The following is a 14,029-nucleotide window of genomic DNA, read 5'->3' on the forward strand; positions in this document are numbered from 1 at the left end:
GGAATAGGATAACCTCCAGCACTACGCCCCAGAAGCACTTTATTAGAGTTTAAGACTCTGCACATTGCACTTGCCCAGAAATCCAACATACCACCTGCCACACCCAGCACTTTTTAACCTGTACCCATCACTGGCCCGGCCCTGGTTTTTATTGCGTAATGATGTAATGTTTTGTTATTGCTTATGTTTTTAATTGGCTTTAAATTGTATTGTTATTGTTTTGCTATTGTTGTGTTGAGGCCTTGGCCTTTGTAAGCCACATTGAGTCCTGCGGGAGATGCTAGCGGGGTACAAATAAAGTTTAATAATAATTAATAATAATAATAATAATAATAATAATAATAATAATATGTTCTACCACCTATCCTTAATCTTTCTCTGTTGGGCTTTTGTTCTTCATTTAATACTTACTTCCTTCCAAGTATTGTTATTCAGAAAACTCTCCTCGCCTTTCTTGTTTTGCCTTTTAAAAATGGAAGTCTGTTTCAAGACACCATCTCATAATGCAATGCATATGCATCTGGGCTAGGGTCTCAAACTGTTCCTAATCTAAACAAACATCTGTTTGTCACAGTCCCTTATCTAAAAACTTTAGACTTTTTTACCCTAACAAGCACCATCAAACTATGGTTAAACTTCTGGTTACTTTAAAAATACAAGGAATAGAGAATACTCATTAAAATATTCCATGTTTCTTTCTTAAATGTGCGCCACTGCTTACAAACTACAGATTTTTTTTTATTCATCAAAATGGCTTTGACTCTGCAAACATTGATGCTGTTACACTGTTGGTTATATGAAGAGAGTTTGTATGCATAATTCCCCTCCCCCTTTTTTTAGGATAGAAATTATCACAAGGGAGACATTTTGGGCTTTTGTTTGCAAATATGTGTCTTGGCTGCTATGTTAATCAGGGGGATTGAAGCATAGAGTTGAAGGGGCCTTGTGGGTCATTAAATCCAGCCCTTTGCTCAGTCTCCAACTAAAGCATCTCTACCAATTAGCTGTCCATTCATTTTTGAAGATGTCCAGAGAAGGAGATCCCATCCCCACCATCTTCCTAGGGTATTATTTCCATTGCTGAATCACCCTTATTGGCAAGATGTTCCTTATAATGTTCAATTGAAATCTATTTCCCTGTAACTTTTAAGACCATTAGATCTGGCCCTACTGTTTAGGGCAGCAGAAAATTGCATGGAAAGAACATATGGTAATTTACATCTAACAGTACAAAACAGAATATAGAGTTCTGGCAACTTGGTATGAAGAAATACAATTGGATAAGTAAGTTGGACCTGAACTGTTTAGGACTTTAAAGGTCAAAACCATCACCTTGAATCTGGCTCAGAAAAAAACTGGCAGTCAGTGAAGATGTTGTAGCAAGAGAGTGGTGTGTTCTCTGTGTCCAGCACCTGTAAGCAATCTGGCTGCAGCTCTTTGAATTAGTTGAAGTTTCTGAACACTTTTCAGGGGTAGCTCCACATAGAGTGCATTACAGTCTAAGTGGGATGTAACCAAGGTGTGGCCAACCATGACCAGATTTGGCTTCTCAAGGTATGGGAACCACTGGCACACACGTTTTAATTGTGTAAAGGCCCTCCTGGCCTCTCTACGGAAGTATTATGAAGACTAGGCCTAAAAATGTCAGTGATGTACTTAAGAAATTAAAAGTGTTATATCAAATGAGAAATCTCCAGTGAACAAATAACAAGTGAAAACAGAATTCCAGTTTGGGCTCAATCTTTAGATAATATTGAGAAAACCAAAATAAAAAGCAGAAGTTGTTAAACTTGTTCAAAAACTATACCCTTCAGGCAAGTCTTGTAAGAAATAATGTATTGAGCATGATCAGTAGGCTCCATATTTTAAACCCTAAAATGTCTGTCCTTCTACAGTGAGCTTTCCCTCTTGTCCTCCCTTCCAAAAGTATTAATTAATTTGAAGGCTTGTTGGAATTTCTTCTGGAATTCGGACCTAAGGCAGGTCATTCAATTTTTAAAAGGCAACAATGTTATTTTTAAAGGAGCATAATAGTATCCCTGTTACTTTTTAGTTTAATGGAGAAATTAGTATTTGTTTTACAATTTAACAGGTGTGGCTGACTGATGTTTTGAACCATCTGTGATTTAAATTTTATCTAAAAATCTAGGGATCAGGGAGATTTATTTATTTATCGTATCAGTAGCGAACCAAGGGTACATTTGTATTGTATTCAAACAAACAAAAAACACAAAGTTTGAAACTTGGCATTATATTAAATGTCCTTTGACCAGTATCTGACCACTTGGAGTGCCTCTGGTGTCGCAGAGAGATGTAAGTGGCATATTTAAGTAGTGCTGTTTTTGTAACTCTGGGGTTGTGATTTACTTAATGGTGATTTAACAGAGATGTTTTATGAATCCATTTGGAATTATTCCTGGAGCACCTATCACTCTTGGATCCAATGTTTTTCTTTTCTTTTCTCAGAGGTGCTGAACCTCAGGTCAGAGGTTTCAATATTTCATAACTTTTTCTTTCTTTTTGTCTTCCTCTCTGCTGTCCCTTGGAATTTACACATCTATAATCCAATATTTGTTTTCTCAACCAGTTATTTGTATTAGTATAGTAAGGTAGTTCCTCATTTACTCCTGTTAGGAAAGGCTGTAACTCAGAGACCTAGCTCATATAGAAAGAAGGTCCTAGGTTCAGCCCTTGGTGTTTCTTGTAAGAGTGGAAAAGACTGCTGTCTGAAGCCTTTGATCCAGCCTGTGACAGTGCTCTATCCACATGCTGAAGTTCTGATTCCTTCGCAAAACACCAGCCTTTAGAGTTGAGGAGGTCTTGGCTGCATCTCGACTTCAAACTGGGAAAATAAGTTCCAGGTGAAAGAATTTTGCTTTTATCTCCTATCTCAGATAAGAGATAATAGCTACTTTTTCTCCTATGCACTGCTTTCACTCTTTCTTGGGATTGAACATGATGTGGAAGAATATCCTATCTTTGACTACATGCAACAGATAATAGAGGATTCTGTGTTCTGATCTTTGCCTGGAGAGGGAAATTGATATCACCCAGCTCACTATCTTGGTCTTGGAACAATCCCCCCCCCCCCCCCCCACACACACACAAAAATTCTTCTAAAACAGTGGTTCTCAACCTGTGGATCTCCAGTATTTTGGCCTACAACTCCAAGAAGTCCCTGCCAGTTTACCAGCTGTTGGGATTTCTGGGTGTTGAAGGCCAAAACATTTGGGGACCCACAGGTCGAGAACCACTGTTCTAGACAGTAATTTGTTAGTAGGACCAATGGTCTAGCTTTTTAAAGGCAGCTTCTCATTCTCCTAAACACATCTCCTCATAATATTTGAAAAGTTTTGCCGCTGTGGTAACATGGTGGATGGTGGCACTACTATCTCTTTTAACTATGTTAAGGTGGATTTATTTTCTTCCCAGTGGAAATGATGGAGCAGATAAGAAACAGGGTGAATTCTGCTTATTGGAGTATCAGTGTTTGAGGTAGAGTAAGGTTTCTGGCAATTTCCTAGCAAGTTAAAAACTTTCATGGCATAGTGTTTGAGTTATAAAAGAAATAAAATGAAGTGAAGAAGCTATGAGACAGGGAATCTTGACTTGAACTTGTATACCTTTTGATGGGACCTTCGTGGTTGTGGGTGTTAGTCCCCAGTCCATTAGTTGGTAACACAGGAAGCTTCAAGTAAAAGTAATGCGGGAATTGCAGGTTTCTGTCTTCTCTGTTGTCCTCACCTCCGCCTGGAAGCTAAGTTAAGAGTAGAGGAGGAGTCACATTGAAGACTCCTCCCACATGACTTGAGTTGAGACATACCATATATTACTGGAGAAGTAATGACACAAAGTACAGTGGTTTCCAAGCAGATAATATAGTGTTAGAAAAAGCCTCAGATAGCCTTAGAGAAGCCATTGTCTCTAATACTGCTACGTTTCTAAACATTCAGGTCCTGAAATGCAGTGGGTCAACGGGTTGGTAAGGTGAGGGAAGATTCTAAAGACAAATTGAAAATAAGATTTTAAATAAGTTGAAAATGCACTGTATTTTCCCTCAGCTTCCCAATTCAGTGAACAACTAGGTCATTCAGATACGAGATTTGGGTTATTAGGTTGTGGAGGGAGGAGAAAGCAGTAAAACAGGGGAGGAGAAACTCCTCAGACACTCAGGCAGAGAGACTGAACCCTTGTATTAAGGAATTTTTATTAGCATGCATTTAAATAAATGTTTGCTCCCATCTGTAAGCTTTCTGATAGTAATAGTACCATTTCAAAAGGGAGCAAGATTTTTCTTCTGGCATTGTAAGACACTGAATAATGTAGAAGTTAAAAAACTGCTTTTTTCCCCTATATATATGAAGGTGATATTGTAATGCATTAATTTCTGCAAAGCTTGCCTTGAGAGTGATAATTTTACCAAGCTTCCAATAAAGCAATATTTAGCTCAACACTTGCAATTTTTTATTTGGTCAGCCATAATTAGCATTTATAAAGGAAGCATGCTGCACCTTTATCAGTGTTGCAGTAAAAAGCACAATGGTACTCTTGATTAGTGATGTTGACAGTGTTTTGCAACAGTGGTGATGAACAATCCTAAGTTGCAGTTTCAAACTGAGATTTATAAATAATCAGACTGAAACACCAAAGCAGTAGGACAATGTACAGTTGTAGGATGAGGCTGTTATGGTGTGGAAATAGCAAGGTGTTGAGCAGATGGTATACTTGGCGAGATCTGGAATGGTGCCTGGAAAAGTAATTTGTTGTTGTTTGCTTTCAAGCAGATTTTGACTGATGATGACTTCAAGTTGATTTTGACTCATGACGACACTATTTATGTTATGTCAAATAACCCCCCATCATAAAGGGCTCTGCTTAGGTCTTCCAAACTCAGGGTTGCAGCTTCCTTATTTGAATCAGTTCACCTATGACATGGTCTTCCACTTTTCCTATTGCCTCCAGCCTTACTAAGCATTGTCATCTTTTCCCAGTGAATCATGTCATATCATACCATGTCATGATATGACATGTCAAAGCTGACTGGCACAACCTGGGGATCACAACCAGACACAGTGAAAACATCTGCCCTTGCGCTATGCTACTCTGCTGCTGAGTATGCATGTCCAGTGTGGAACACATCTCACCACGCTAAAACAGTGGATGTGGCTCTTAATGAGACATGCCGCATTATCACGGGGTGTCTGCGACCTACACCACTGGAGAAATTGTACTGTTTAGCCGGTATTGCACCATCTGACATCCGCCGGGAAGTAGCAGCCAATAGTGAGAGGACCAAGGCAGTGACATCTCCAGCTCATCCCGTTTGGGTATCAGCCAGCACGTCAACGACTTAAATCAAGAAATAGTTTTCTAAGATCTACAGAGACACTCGCTGGAACACCTCAGCAAGCGAGAGTCCAAAAGTGGCAGGCTCAAACCCAGAACCTCAACCAGTGGCTGATACCAAATGAGAGATTCCCCCTGGGTACACAGAAGACTGGGCGACTTGGAAGGCGCTGAACAGACTGTGCTGTGGCACCACAAGATGCAGAGCCAATCTTAAGAAATGGGGCTACAAAGTGGAATCCACAACATGCAAGTGTGGAGAAGAGCAAACCACTGACCATCTGCTGCAATGCAGCCTGAGCCCTGCTACATGCACAATGGAGGACCTTCTTGCAGCAACACCAGAGGCACTCCAAGTGGCCAGATACTGGTCAAAGGACATTTTTAAAAGAAATTTTATTAAAATTTTATATAGAATACAACGAAAGAGTGAGAACAATAAGGTATAGAAAAGTGAAGAAAAAAAGAGAAAGGGAAAGGCCAGTAAAGTAAAAAGTAAAAAAGACATCCTAAATAAACCCTTAAAAAAAGAATAAAAATATATATGTATATATATATACATCCACAAAGGACATTTAATCAACTACCAAGTTTGCAAATTTTGTGTTTTATCTGTTTGTTTGTTTTGTTCTGTTAGAAATGTAATACAATTGTCTGGTTGCCCCTGACACAATCAATAAATAAATGTCATATCATGATACAGCCAAAGTAGGATAGCCTCTTTTAAGTAATTTAAGAGCAAATCAAGTCTCAAGCCTAATTTGCTCTCAGACCCAGTATTTATGGTGAGGTTTCAGATTTTAAGAGTAGTATTAAAGTGCTACTCTTAAATATTAGTAGGAGTAGGTGCACATAAGCCTGCTGAATGTTGGAAGCTAATGTCTACTGACATCTTCAGGACCACATTTTGCATGCACTTGCCACAAAGATCCTAGAGGAGGTGTCATATTCATGCAGCCTTAGGTGGCTCTTCTGTAGATCTAGTGATAATTCTTCACCTGTAAAACTGGCACAAAATAAGAACCTGTCTGACTTGGTCCTTGTAATGATTTCCTAGCCCCCATGTTGCTGGGTAAACAGATCAAAATAGCTTTGTTCAGCGTTGGCCAAGAGTGGTAATCAGACTAGCCTTCCAATTCTGGTTGAATAACGAATAGGATTACCGGGCACCCCCTACTATAATTTGAAAGCTGGAAAGGTTGTCCTTTATAGGCCTGGTAGTTGTCCCTCAGTCTAAGTGCTGTCCCCTCCTTGAGAGCTAGAAGGGTTATATAAACTGAATGAAATAGCAAAAAATCCTGGTGCCAGTCTTCATAAAGACAGAAGTATGTACATCATGTAATTTATGAATGTAATTAATATGTTAATTTTACAGAGGAATACATAGCAAGATAAACCAAAATAGATTAACTTTCATTTGATATTTAAGCAGAAAACAAACATACCAATAACCATGGATTTTGGGGTATCTTATTGCTGGTTAGAAAATCTGGTAACGCTACCTGCAAGACTCTGTAGTGTTGACGAGCACGGACAGTGGTAAAGAAAGATGGATATTGCAGTGCAGCATCTGAAAGCTCAATTTGCACTTCTCATACAGAACATTGTGTTCATGCCTTGTTTGTTGGGCTGAATTATTACATTTGCTGATACAAATCTGAGAGAAAGTCCAAGATGCCATAAACCGTCTGATGCTTTAAATTTCTTTTTAGTTTAATTTGTAAGAGCTTATTTTCTGGTAAATGTGTGTGATATGTTATATTGTGTTTAAAGTAAAGGTTTTCCCCTGGCATTAAGTCCAGTTGTGTCCGACTCTGGGGGTTGGTGCTCATCTCCATTTCTAAGCCAAAGAGTCGGTGTTGTCCGTAGACACCTCCAAGGTCAATGTGGCCAGCATGACTGCATGGAGTGCCATTACATTCCTGCCGGATCGATACCTATTGATCTACTCACATTTGCATGTTTTCGAACTGCTAGGTTGGCAGAAGCTGGGGCTAACAGTGGGAGCTCACTCTGCTCCCCGGATTTGAACCGGCAACCTTTCTGCCAGCAAGTTCAGCAGCTCAGCGGTTTAACCCACCGGGCTTATGGAGCCACCGGGGGCTCCTTAAATAAAATATTATGTTTATTTAAGTCTATTTTTTATTATTTTTGGTTAGTGTTATAAGTTCATATTAAGATTGTTTTATCCATTGGCATTATTTGATTTGTTGCTTTGTCTATTTTGGCATTGAATTTTTTCCTTTTTTATTTTTGTTAGAAACCGTGCTGAAGATGGTTATAAATGAAGTATTATTATTTCAGTTGCGTATTGGGTTGCCACACGGTAGTGATTTTTCTCTGGTCAAGACTTGTTTAAAAAAGTTTTAAGAATGCAATTTGCACCCCACTACATCTTTATTAGTGAGTGTTATTAATTTGACCAAATAGCAATATAATGATAATCAGAACTTCCATTTCCATTCCTTCCTGGGGTACCAAGGCCTAATTCCAATATCCTTTCACAAAGTGGAGCTGTAGTGGAATGGGTTAAGAAAAGCACAGTGGATTGAATTCTGATTTAGCCGTATTTAAATTTATTGATATAGCCAACTTCAATTTATTTATGATATTTATAGCCCGCCTTTCTCAGCCATCCACCGACTCAAGGCGGGTTACCGATTGGCACAATTCGATGTCAGGCATTCATAAAAGTGCCATTAAAACCCATCAACATTACAATATAAAACATAAATAAAAACCGTTAAAGCATATAATCATTGGTGTCATCCTGTTAAAAATGTTATCCAGTAACATCGTCTGGCCATTCCATGTTCATCATCCATAGTTCCGTGTTATCTATTCTGCTGCATTCTCAAAAGCTTGCTCAAAGAGCCAGGTCTTTACTTTTTTTGGAAAGTCAGGAGGGAGAGGGCCGATCTAATATCCCTGGGAAGGGAGTTCCATAGCCAGGGGGCCACCACTGAGAAGGCCCTGTCCTTCGTCTCTGCCAATCGCAGTTGTGAGGAAGGCGGGATTGAGAGCAGGGCCTCCCCAGATGATCTTAAACTCCTAGATCAGGGGACTTCAAACTTTTTAAACAGAGGGCCAGGTCACGGTCCCTCAAACCGCTGGAGGGCCGGATTATAATTTGCAAAAAATATGAATGAATTCCTATGCACACTGCACATATATTATTTGTAGTGCAGAAAACACTTAAAAACAATACAATAATTAAAATGAAGAACAATGTTAACAAATATAAACTTATTAGTATTGCAATGGGAAGTGTAGGCCTCCTTTTGGCTGATGAGATAGGATTGTTGTTGTTGCGTGCTTTCAAGACTTAGGTTGACCCTGAGTGAGGGCCGGGTAAATGATCTTGGAGGGCCGTATCCGGCCCTTGGGCCTTAGTTTGAGGACCCCTGTTCTAGATGGTTCATAGGAGGAGATACATTCGGACTCCATGAAAGAAAATCAACAGCCTTTTTCTGGTATCAGTGGGCCTAAAGTCTATCATAGTGAAAGAGTATTGACATTGATTTCTGCCCAGGAGGGTTGTGCTATGTATGTCTCAATGTAAATTTTCAAATTTAGGATTTAAAGAGAAAAGTAGTCTATAGCTTAGATCAGGGGTCCTCAAACTAAGGCCCGGGGACCAGATGCGGCCCTCCAAGGTCATTTACCCGGCCCTCGCTCAGGATCAACCTAAGTCTGAAATGACTTGAAAGCACATAACAACAACAATCCTATCTCATCAGCCAAAAGCAGGCCCACATTTCCCATTAAAATACTAATACGTTTATATTTGTTAACATTGTTCCTTGTTTTAATTATTGTATTGTTTTAAAGTGTTTTTACACTACAAATAAGATAAGTGCAGCGTGCATAGGAATTCCCCAAATTATAATCTGGCCCTCCAACAGTTTGAGGGTCTGTGACCTGGCCCTCTGTTTAAAAGGTTTGTGGACCCCTTGCTTAGATTGTTTTTGGGTATGTGTGGGTACTGAAATTGATGCAGGGGAGAGGGCTGAAACTTAAATTTTGCTCTGGACGGGTCTGCAACTGTGTTGTTTTCCACTCGTTTGTCCCTTGTGGTTGTCTCAATGGGTCTGCAACTGTGTTGTTGTCTCAGTGGGTCTGCAACTGTGTTGTTTTCCACCCGTTTGTCATTTGTTCCTAGCGTTTGTTTACTTAGCGTCCACGAATGGTATATTCTCATGCTGGCTTGAAGTCTCTCTTGAAATTGCCTGGCGATCCGATTTCTATAGGTTTCTCTTTCTTTCTCTTTCCCGGCGCACTCTTGCCTTGCTTTCCTCCTTTCAAGTCTTCCCCTCCAATCCATCCATTCATTCATCTCGGGTGTACGCGCCTTTTTGTAACTTGCCTTTTTCCCCTTGCTCGCGCGCAGCAACACTTTTTTTTTCTTTTTTAGCTGCATAGCTGGGAAAGGTTTTTTTCCCTCCTTCTTCCTTTGGAGGGGTTGCAGTGCCTTGGAGAAACCGGCGATGGCGCTGACGCTTGCCTCCCTTTTTCTCTCTCCTTTTAATAGACATCCTCCCCGCCTCTCTCTCTCTCTCCTCTTTTTACTTTCCCTTCCCCCTGCCTTGCCTGCCCGGTGCATTCTCCGATTAGAGGGAGGAGAGAGAGAGAGAGAGAGAGAGGGAGGGAGGGAGGAGGAGGAGGGCAGAGAGAAGGAGCCCGGCCGCCATTTTTTCCCCCGAACAGAATTTAGCAGCAGAAAAAAAAAACAGCAGCAGCAGCGCCACCTCCGCGGCTGCTGCTGCTGCGGCTGCCCGGGCACGAAGGCAAAAGCGGGGGGCCCTGAAGGCGGGGAGAAGGCGGGAGCACCGCAGAGGGGTTGTGTTGCACACTGTCCCACTTTGAAGAAGAGAGAGAGCAAGAGAGAGAGAGAGAGACCCTCCTTTGCAGTACGAGGAGAAGGAGGAGGAGGCGCCACAACAGCCGCCACTACTGGAGGAGGAGGAAGACAGGAGCGCCCTTTTTTTCCCCGCGCCGCCGCCTCTTCTTCTCCTCGAGGGAGGGCCCTCCTTCTCTCCTCTCCCCCCTTTTCTCCAGGGTGTGCTGGGGGTGGTTGGAAAAAGAGAAGGCGCCCTTCCCTCCCCGCCGCCCCAAATCCCTTCCTTCCCCACAGCCCTTTTCCTGCCCGCCCGCCCTCCTTGCCCGCAGAAGAGCAAGGAGCAGGCGGGCAGGGAAAGGGGAGCCGGGAGGGGAAGGAGGAAAGGAGGAGGAAGAAAGAACAGAGCCGCGGCAAGGAGGAGGAGGAGGAGGAGACGGCTACGGCAAACACTGAAGAGCCCCTCGCCTTGTTTGCAAACTGCGCCCTTTCCATTTGGGCGAATTTTCCATATTTTTTTTGGTACCGGGTCGGATCCGCCCGGACTCTGCTCTCGGCTCCATCACGTGGTAGGTGCCGCCGCCTGCTTCGCCTTTTTGTCTCTGTGAGTGTGTGTGTGAGTGTGCTTCCCTCCCTCCCTGCCTGCCTGCTTGCTTGCTTGCTTACCCCGCTCTGCTCGATGCTCGCTTTCCCCGTTGCCCTTGCTCGGCCCTTCTTGCCGTGCCTTTGTTAGCGCGCCTGGCTGCACCCCTAAAGGAAGGAAGCCCGCAGAAAACACAAAACAACTTCTTTTGACCCCTTTCTCTCTCTTCTTCCCCCCCACCTTTGCCCTGGATTTCTCACTCCCCTCTGTCTTTTAATTTTGGTTGCAGCCATTATTTAGTTAGACGTCTCTCCCCTTGGAAAGGGCGTCATAACATTATTTGCTTCACAACTTCACCGCCCGGGTGGGTGTCTTTCTCTCCCGCTCTCTCTCTCTCTCTCTCGGTGCCAGGCACAGCGAGGCTCTTGCTCCTCCATGATGAATATTATTAATTCGCTTCTCGGCGTTACTTTCTCGTTCTTCTTCTCCCCTTGCCGTGTCCTAGAGTTGAAAACGCAGACCTCCCCTTCCCCCCCTTTTAAAAGGGCCACGCAAAGGGTGTAATCGCGCTTTTATTATTTTCCAAAACATCTCCAAAATCCTTGAGAATTAGGGCCACGCAGAGGGTGTAATCGCGCTTTTATTATTTTCCAAAATCCTTGGAAATTTAATATGGGGCGGCAAGGAAAGCGTTATAGAGAGGGTTACAAAACTGCCCGGTCTCCCATGCTTGCTGGGGGGGGGGAGGGTTGGAGGGGGAAGAGGAGAGGAAGAAACGGAGTGTGGGTTGACTTTGGAAACACAGGCGACCTACACTCCTGAAATGTACACTTTTCTAGGCACTTTTTGGAACGCTATCTGTGGAAACAAACGCGTATTTTTCTCCCTGCTTTCCAGTTTTCAATCATTTTGAAAAGTGGCTTAAAAACAAACAAATCCCAACTCTGAAGCTGGTGTTTGTTATGTGCGTGTGTGCGCGCTTCGGCGAAGTATTGCGGCTCCATTGCAAGCCCAGGAGGGAGGGGGAGGGAAAGAGGGAGGAGGGCTGGTTTCTGGTGGCGCCACTTTAAACTGAAGGCTCTCCCCTCACCCTCTTGGTCACAGGCAGGTTCTCAAGTGGGACCTGTCTTCCATTTCTTTTTGTGTTCGTTTCCCCTCCCTCTACCCTATTCATAAAATGCGCACGCCTTCCACTTTACTACTCCTGGGTCGCCTGGAGAACGCCGGCGCGCCCCAACTCCCATCATAGCCTTCCAAAACCTTCCTCAATTTCCCCGCTGAAAGATCTTATTTATAAACTAGCCGTCCCCTGCCACGCGTTGCTGTGGCCCAGTCTGCTGATCTGGAAAATAAAGTAATGAGAAAGTGTTGGTTTCTAATATATGTAATTCCTTTAAGCTTGTGGGTAAACAGTATTTCTTGCTGTTTCTTTGTCAGTGTTGATGTGGAGATTGTCTGATTTGCCTACTCTGGAACATGCAACATATAATTGTCCTTCTTTAGGGGTCCCTTTGAAATCTATGATACTATGTGTGTGTATGGATCATATTTATCTATAGCTATGGCTGGTTGGCTCTTTGTCAGGAGGGCTTTGATTACATTTTTTGCCCTGGTGAAGGGAGTTGGAGTGGATGGCCTTAAGTATTTTCTGTTGATCATGAGGGTTCTGTGTGGGAAGTTTGCCCCAATTCTGTCCTTGGTGGTTCAGCATGCTCTTTGATTGTAGGTGAATTATAAATCCCAGTAACTATATCTCCCAAATGTAAAGGTCTATTTCCCCCCCAAACTGTGTTCATATTTGGGCATATGGAATATTCGTGCCAAGTTTGGTCCAGATCCATCATTGTTTGAGTCCAAAGTGCTCTCTGGAAGTAGGTGAACTACAACTCCCAAACTCAAGGTCAATGCCCACCAAACCCTTCTAGTGTTTTCTGTTGGTCATGGGAGTCCTGTGTGCCACAATTGGTTCAATTCCATCATTGGTATTCAGAATGCTCTTTGATTATAGGTGTACTACAAATCTGAGCAACTACAACTCCCAAATGACAAAATCATTTTTTTAGTGATGGTCACTCCTTGGGTTAGTAGGTGTCTTGTGGCCAAATTTGGCGGCAATTCCCCCAATGGTTTTTGAGTAATGTTAATCCCACAAACGAACATTACATTTTAATTTATACTAGCCGTCCCCTGCCACGTGTTACTATGGCCCAGTCTGTGTATATATGTTTTGTGTATATATATGTGTGTATATGTGTGTGCATATATCTGTGTATATGTATATATGTGTGTGTTTATGTGCATGTGTTGTAATGTATTTTTTATTTTTTGGCTTTTTAAGTCTCTTTCACTGTGTTTTCCAGTATTTTTATGCGTGATGGTCACTCATGGGCCTGATAGGTGTATTGTGTCTAAATTTGGTGTCAATTCGTCCAGTGGTTTTTGAGTTATGTCAATCCCAGAAACGAACATTACATTTTTATTTATATAGAAGATGTGTGTATGGCAGCTCCCCTTTTGGCAATCTCACCATCACGTGTCTGCTTGGCAGTCATTTTTTGTGTGTGTGTGTGGCTGTTTGTGTGAGTTGTATTGACTGCTTGGTGGTGGTGAATGACAATCAACAACACATCTAAGTCTTTCCTCCTCTCCTTCTAAGTATTAAAATGCAAATTTGGCCGGCAGTGATTGTTTCTAAACTCCCCCATCTTCATTACTGGGTGTGGATTGGACTCCTTCACCCAAACAAACTCTTAAATAAGGTTCTGAGAAACCGGGCACGAATTGCATAACACTTGTTTTGCATAATCTTGATGATGTGGGATTTCCCTCTTTATTATAATGGGTCTCAAAATTATTTGATTGGCGTGTAGTAGACTCAGATCACATGTTAATAACTACTGGACTTGTTATGCCTATAAACGTGGCTTCTGTCACCTTGCTGACTGCCCAATATTGGTGGCTTGTTTCTGAAACCTTTGTGTGATGGATAGATACTTTCCCCCTCCCCCCTTATTGCTTGAGCCACATAATAGTTGTCTCATTCACCGGTGTGGATTTGTCCCTGTAATTTTTTTTTGGTGCTGCCTGACTGCCCTTTATTACCAGTGATTTAGAATTGGGAATGTTTTCATTCATAGATCAAACTGTAAGCAATTTGGAACCACTTGTAAGTTTTTTCTCTTGAATATGGCAAATTAAAGAGAGCTTTGAAGAGACACCATGTCCTCTGAGAATTGTTGCTTGTTCACCTTAAAAGGGAAAAT

General features: G+C 42.2%; 1 protein-coding gene across 3 annotated transcripts in view; it reads left to right on the plus strand.

The window, feature by feature from the left end:
- KANSL1 (KAT8 regulatory NSL complex subunit 1) overlaps nt 1-14,029 on the plus strand; it is a 157,228-nt gene that overhangs the window by 12,157 nt on the left and 131,042 nt on the right. Inside the window, exon 1 of one of the 3 annotated variants that reach the window (XM_060781098.2) lies at nt 9,997-10,752. The exons of 1 other annotated variant lie outside the window; for it this stretch is intronic. The gene's annotated coding sequence lies outside the window, so the exon portion shown is untranslated. Of the gene's footprint in view, nt 1-9,996; nt 10,753-14,029 lie in introns of those variants that run through there. One more of the 3 variants, XM_060781100.2, reaches the window with a different exon arrangement.

The sequence above is a fragment of the Anolis sagrei genome, chromosome 6 (genome assembly GCF_037176765.1).
Source record: "Anolis sagrei isolate rAnoSag1 chromosome 6, rAnoSag1.mat, whole genome shotgun sequence".
Lineage (NCBI taxonomy): Eukaryota > Metazoa > Chordata > Lepidosauria > Squamata > Dactyloidae > Anolis > Anolis sagrei.